The sequence below is a fragment of the Octodon degus genome, unplaced genomic scaffold (assembly GCF_000260255.1).
Source record: "Octodon degus isolate 3935 unplaced genomic scaffold, OctDeg1.0 scaffold00157, whole genome shotgun sequence".
In the NCBI taxonomy this organism is placed as follows: Eukaryota; Metazoa; Chordata; class Mammalia; order Rodentia; family Octodontidae; genus Octodon; species Octodon degus.
This window is the reverse complement of record NW_004524733.1, coordinates 3,241,035-3,248,670: the sequence shown is the minus strand read 5'-3', so window position 1 is coordinate 3,248,670 and position 7,636 is coordinate 3,241,035.

Here is a 7,636-nt window from a genome sequence, read left to right as displayed (position 1 = left end):
CACATGTATCAGGATTGCATTTTATTTTCTAAAAAAGAGGAAAGAAAGTAGAGGGGTTATTCTCTAGATCTGAGGTACTATTATCTCAAGTTAGAATCATCAGTCTATTAATTGTACATGAATAAAGTTCAAACATCATCCTGTCAACCTTTATTCAAATGTGTGCCCTACATAATTTTTCAACCCCTTCATTTCAGTGATGGTATTAGTTTAATTTTTAATTTATTGAATCATTTTCCCAGCGAACTTTCAAGTAGGAGAGCCAGTATGATTCTCAATAGGGGGCTAAATCAAAGAGGTTATTACTGAGAAGATTATCATGACCAGTCATGGCAATTTTAGCTTCAAGTACATTTTTGCAGGTCATTGCTTTCTACCTAAAGTAATCTCTCTGAAGTTCAATTCTAGGTAGCAAAAATAGAGATGAGAGTAAATCTTTTCCACTTATAACCAAGCCTTTAATTGATCTCAGAAGATTTCCTAATTGCAGAGGTTACCTCAGGTAGGTCATCAATTTCCTCATCTGTGCAGCATGCAGCCCAGATCAACACTTTCAGAGCTGCACAGAGAGTAGAAATCTTTGTTTACAATGAAGGAATGAATTACTGAAGCTCATATTTAAAATAATGTTTTTGACTTTGTACACAAACCTACAAAAGAGGAAACCGTGAAGCTTAAGAATTGAATGCCGTGATTAAGTGAACGGAAAGAAAACAGTAGCATGGTATTTGAATACTATTTATTTTTACTCATAAATTTCAGACTTACTGGTTATCTCCTTTGGAGTGGGTCATTTGTGTGATTTAATAGTCAATTTATCATTAATCTAAAATGGTCTACTAATCTTAGACTATTTACCAATACTGATCATTGTTATTGAACTATTCACAAATTTTTCAGCAGTTGTCAAACATCCAGAATCTCATATTTCTATACTTTTATTAGCATAGTTTTATGTCTAGTTCTGAACCTAAAAATTAGCATAGCAGTTGTGACTGTAGGCCAGTGGTGAAGTATTAGACTACTGTGAATTTAACCCTATATTTGGTTTCCAGCATTATGGGGAAAATTAGTATATAGTTATGGTTTTTATTATTTTATTTTCGTTCAGAGAAATACAGATCCAGTAAGCAATAAAATTTGGATTTATTTTTCCATATTTTCATCACTTTCATTAAGTACAAGCATTTCAGATTATTAAGTTCCTCATAATATATGAAGCTCTAGTGGAGATGTCAAAACTTTGTTAAAGAAACATTAAAGTGTATGATATGTGTTTGAAATACATAGTGAATATTTAAACTTTAAGACTTCATTACAGTAAAAGATACAGTGTTACTAATTCCTCCTCGAAGTTATCCTTATTAATTTGAACACATTTATCCTCTTGTTCCTCCACCTTTCCGAAGCACTTTTGGAGGTTCTTTTCAATAGTGTGTTTTATTAAGTGTGACCAAAACTACAGTGAATGCAGCTTCTTGATGTCCTCCAACAGAAAAATAGGCTTTTGAAACATTATAGCATCCTAATGCAACAAAGTGGAATTATGTGCATCCTGGCTCTTCTCCAAACTCAAAATCAGCATGGAAGATAAATGTTTTGAGTCAATATAAGGTACTGAGGTAACCCATGACAGCATACAAAAGAAGGTTTAGAAAACAGTAGTTTGAGAACTGCTTCAGCAAGAAAAATGGTACAAGTGTTTTCCAAGTGAAAGGGAGTATTTTGAAGGGAGTTAATGGCAATGTGTCTTCCATTTATTTATTTATCTATTTATTTATTTATTTATTTATTTATTTATTTATTTATTTATTTGGTACAGGGTCTCACTACACAGCTCAGACTCTTAGCAGTCCTCCCATCTCAGCCTCCTCATTGCTGGGATTACAGGCATGATCCATCACACCTGTTTTTGGTAACTTATTTGGCTTGAGGCACAGCATGCAGTTCTGGGTCTCAAACCCAGATCTTTGCATTTAGTAGGCAGGCACATAGACCACAGAGCTATCTCCCCAGCTGTCAGCAATGTGTCTTTTCCTGTAATTTTATTTTTAAATTTTAGCTTTCACAATGTTCAACCAGACTTCATTTTGATTCTGATAGTCATAGCAGAATTACCCTGAAGATGACAAATAATTAGCTAGCACAAATATATAATGATATCCAAACTTTCTAAACATTTCTACTTTATATACCATTAGAATCATATCTGAAAACAAGTTCTCTACACAATGAAATACATCCCAAATAAAAACAAGTACCACTGGAGGCATATTCCTCTTGTATGACACAACTTTGGTAGATGCCAGGCACACTAAAGTGACTGTGAACTTGTTCACACAAGCATCTACAATTTATTTTCAAAAAAAAAAGAAAGTTGAAACCCACTTTGATTATTGTACCTTAAAATATTTTATGTTCAACTAATATATAAATATAGGAATCAGTGCATTTCAATTAAAGTAAAGTAAATTCCTACTACAACTATCTTAATCACAAAAGGAATAGCTTTTCAAACACTCATAAAGTTAGAGCAGCTCTAATTAATCTAGGGGACCATGCAGCAGTACTTTTTCATTCAGCAATATTTTGTTGTGTTTTCCATTCACAGCCTTGATCTCTAAGTAGATTATTCTCATGGTAGTTGTATAAATCAGGCTTGCACTACAGAAACATAATACACAAGATGTAAAAATGTATAAGAAATTAAAATATTGGCTTATGACAGTCAGCCAGAGTCAGATGAGGAAGCATGCATAGGGCACCTGCATGTTGGAGACCAAAGGATTCAGTGCAAGATGTGGAGCTCACTGCAGTGTTCCACACAAGTCTGTATCAGGAGGCTGATGGCCCTGTGATGGAAGGTTGATGAGTCTACACCATTAGGCTGAAAGCCCCAAAGTGGGAGCCAAGGATTCTGCACTAGAAGCCAGGAGATGATCTCCAAGCTGAAGGTGAGAACAGGAGTGCCTCCAAAGAATGAAGCCCTTTGTCATTCCTCATTTCCTTTGTACGTCATGTAGGAATGAGACACCCTACAGTGAGTTCTCTACACTCTGGGGCATAGAATTGCTGAGCATATTTAGTTAAATGTCTAATCTTCTCAAGTTGACACAGTCAATCACACACTACAATCCACCCCTAGTTGAGTTGGCATGCAGACATATTTCTTAAACCAGTCTCCAGATAAAAAGACATGCATATGATTGTTCCTAACACATTACAGCCATCCTGTGTACAAATGGAAATGCCCTAATTCTCTCACCAAAATAGAATGTAAGTTTTCTTTACTTGATGTTTACACTTACCATTTCATAATTTTAACATTAATACAGGTTTAACAAATCCTTAAGAACCAGTATTGAGTCTATTTATATTATATTATATCAGTACCATGCAGTACAAAAATAGTAGTTATAATACTTTTTTCTGGGCTGGCCAGATAACTCAGTGAATTAAAGAGCCTGATTAGGCAGAGGCAGGGGCCAGGAGTTCAATCCCCAGCCTGCTGTGCCAGCCCCACCCCTGGAGTGCGCTGAGATGGTGAATGAAACTAGGCTTGGTGGTATACACCTGTAATCTCGGCACTTGGGAGGCTGAAAAATAGGAAGGATCACTATAAGTCCTCTCTGTGTAGTGAGACCCTGTAGCCCCTTTGCTAAATACTTTAAAAAGAAATCCTCTTTTCTGTAGCTGATCACGGTGGTTGTAGTTGATATGTAGAACTACTTTCTTCCACTAAGGCCCAGTAGCAGACCAAGGGCTATTTTTCAAAAGGAGAAAAGTTGTCTGCAGTTGATAGGAGAGCTTTACTCCAAACTCTTAAAAGCCTTCACTGCATTCACCCATGAGGGCCTGCCAGAGCCTCTAAATAGTATATCTGTCTGCCTGATGTTTGAAGTACCGTGGGATCTGAGGGATCATGTGGCCCCAGGGGAAGAGCAGACTGAGCAGCAGTCTGAATCCATTGTAGAGCCTTTTCCTGTTCTGGGTCCTACTCAAAATGCGAGGCTTTCCAAGTCACCTGATAAATGTGTTAAATGAGGAATGGGTTGCTTCAAAGATCCAAGTAGCCCCAGTAGGCAATGTGCCTCCATTTTGATTATAGGGGAAACCAGATGTAGCAAGTTATCCTTTACCTTAGAAGGAATATCTCTACATGTGCCATACTGCTAGACTTCCAGAAATTTCACTGTGGTAGAAGGACCTTGAATTTTTGTTGGATTTATTTCCCATCCTCTGAATCCCAAATGTCTAATAAATCCAAAGTGCTTGCTGTCTATAATGGATGAGTATTATAGCCTGAGGAAGAGAAAGACAATCAAAATCCCTACGAAACTAAGTTGTGACACAGAACTGCTGAGCTGTGGTAAGACAGTGAAGACATATATTTGGCCTCACCAGCTGAAAGCAAATTGTTTCTGGTGATCCTTGTCAATAGGTATAGCAAAAAAGGCATTTGCCGAATTAACAGCTACATACCAGCTCCCAGGAGATGTTGTCATATTAAGCAAGGAAACTAAATCTGGAATCACAGCTATATTTGGAGTCATCACTTGGTTCAGTTTATGATAATCTACCATCATTCTTCAAGGACTGTCCATCTTCTTCACAGGCCAAATGGGAGAATTAAATGGAACTGTAGTAGGGACCACCAAATCTGCATCCTTCAAGTTAGCATAAGGGGAAGAACTAGTGAAGCTCTTAAGATTTTAGGGAAGCTGTTGGGAAGTGGTTGGAAGATGCTGGTTCTCTTGGGCTACTCTTCTGGAGGAACTTCTCCTGCTGGCTTTCCTGGTGAACTTGAATGTTCTCATCAGAGGAGGAGCTTGGACTCATTGTCAAATGGAATGGGTACAGTTCATTTTGGGAGTGCTCTGGTCCTTATCTTGAGAACTGCTTCCTGGCTCCAAAGGGGAAGATGTTGTACAGCTCAGTCTCCTGGGAAAGCTTGTTGCACTGGCTTTCCTGATGGGAAATCATCTTTCCTCGTCATTGGAGGAGCCCTGGGCCTCACTGTTCTGGAGGACGGCTGTGGTACTTTGCAGAGGAGCTCTGGCTATTACCTTGAGCACTGCTTCCTGACTCCGATAAAGATCCCTTAGCCTGCTAATGCAGATCTTTCATCCCACTGGCACAGACTTTCCAGCTTCCACCACTGACCATTAGGCTTTCCCACAGCAGATCTCAGAAACAGGTCTGTATATGACATTGCCAAGGGTTCTAGGCCTTGGACTTTTGGGAGGCATTGTTATAAGTTTTAGGACTTCAGCTGAACTCTTGAAGGCCATTATTGTGAGATCTAGGCTCTCAGATGGTTTCTTCGGTCTTTAGTGTGTGGGCTGATTTTCTGCACTGTCTTTGTATATGACTCTTTAGGTAATTCACTAGAAAATAATTCTATAAAATATGAGTCTTGTATTAAACTTTTTCCCCTTGAAAAAACCCCAACCCCAACGGTGGTTTTAGCATGAATCCTGGTTTCAGCATCTTAAGGATTGCATAATACAATTCTATGGATATCTATAGCAATAATTTTTCATATAAGCTCAAAAAAATTTTCTTTTTACTAATGGGGAATGCTTAAAGCCTTTATATAGTCCAAAGTGTAAATATGAAGTAAACATTAGAGTCCAGTTTTGTAAATGTAAGGGCACACTTTTATCTATTAATTCAATCTTTAAAAATCTCCTTAAGTGAAATAACCACATCCTGAATAAAAAGTTTTACCAACTAATGACTAATGTGTACTGGCCAGAGTCAAGAATTTCTAAATGAATTTCCTATATTTGCATCAGAGTCTGAAGAGGAACCTTCCCAGACCTAAAAACCCAGGACTAAACAAGCTGTCCATCACCCAACCACATTACACATTACTAGGATAACTATCCTAATAAATTACATTTTAAAAAATAAAAAGAAACTACCCCAATGTGCATTTTGTTTGTAAGCAGTGGTTGTACTTTTTTGTTTTTTAGAATTCTTTAGCTATGCAGGTAGAGTGATTCATTAAACAATGAACAGTTTTCCTTAATTTTTTTCTTGTAGGACATTTCTTGCCCATTTTTTGTTCTGTGGTTTGTCCAAATAGACAACAGTCAGCATTCTTCTGCAATAGAGTACTGCTAAAGAAGCTGATTTCATTTTATTATGGGGTTCAGAAGTTTGCAAAGATTCTCGGGTAACTAGAGATTTTTAAAAGTCTGTTTTCTATGCTTTCAGTTTTGTTGAGCAACAAAACTTGCCTTAAAATCTGTGAGTAGTTCTTGCTTGCAATTCCATGGACTACTGACCAATTCAGGAGAGACTATCCTCCATTAAAGAAGGAGAGAGCGCCTCTATTTAGCTAAATGTTCTTCATGTTATCATTTCCTATGCTTTCAACCCAGTGGCTTTTATCTTGCAATCTGATGTAGGATCAATTCAAAGCAGTAATTTAAGAGGTAAAGACAGATATAACCTCTCATTTTAAGATACATTCAAATGGTGATGCTTTAATGAATATATCAGAAGAAAACTATATGAATTTAATCTCAATTCACTGCATTTCTACTCCTGTACCCTTTCAAATTGTCAGCGTCAACTTTCAGCATTCTGGTATTGTTGATCTTATGCAGCAAAAGGCTTTTACAGTGCTGATGTTTTCCTCATGAAACTTTCAAGGTGATACTTTTTAGAGCTTTATTTTGGGTCATAACTGCAAAATGCAATAAATAACAAGCACATCTATAAGTATTCAACTATTTCTACCAAATTTCATATGATCCAACTATGATGTTTACTTATTTATTTTGCAACAGCATCTTACGATTTAGACCAGGCTGACCTCAATCTCACTGTGTACCCCAGTGCGGCCTTAAGCTTGCACATTTTGTCATTCCTCAGCCTCTCAAGTGCTGAGATTGGGAGTGTGTGCCCCCACACCTACCCTACAAACTACAGTTTTGCAATACTTGATCAACTTTCACTGTGCAACAAATGAAAATAATTTCGCTATTTTACTGCTCCATAAGAAGAATGTGAATCTTCTAGAAAAGCATTGGAATACAAACTTTCAACTACGTTCAAATTTCACTCAGTGTTTTCTTGGGTCCTTTTGTTGGCAGCAAAACCTTTAAGAAAATCGTATCTATGCTAATAATATATTAATTATTAGTTAATTAAATTTCAATTCATATAGATTTTTTTTACATTCTCAATGATTTATTTGTTGATTTGAAAAAGAAATATCACCACATGCTCAAATATTTAAACAGCATAAATCATTATTAATAAATTTATCCCTTCTCCCCTGACTTTCTTGTAATCAAGTTCTCATTCCCAAGACCACCATAAATATTATCTCCCATGGGCTGTTTTCTTAACACCACAAATAGCAACAGATCTATGCAGTATTTTGCTCCTTGTTTTTCCATTAATCATGGTATCTTGAAACACATAGTGTATCAGTGCATATGCATCTTGTCCATCTTTTTTTTTCAAACTTTTATTGATAAACAGATAGCAATGAGACAGTTTCAAATACAATCAGAAGTAGAGTTTCAACAAATAATACACTGCATATATTCTTCTTAGTGGTTAATTGCTGTACAAGAAGTGGACTTGTGATCCTATTTACAAACACCATTAGAACAAA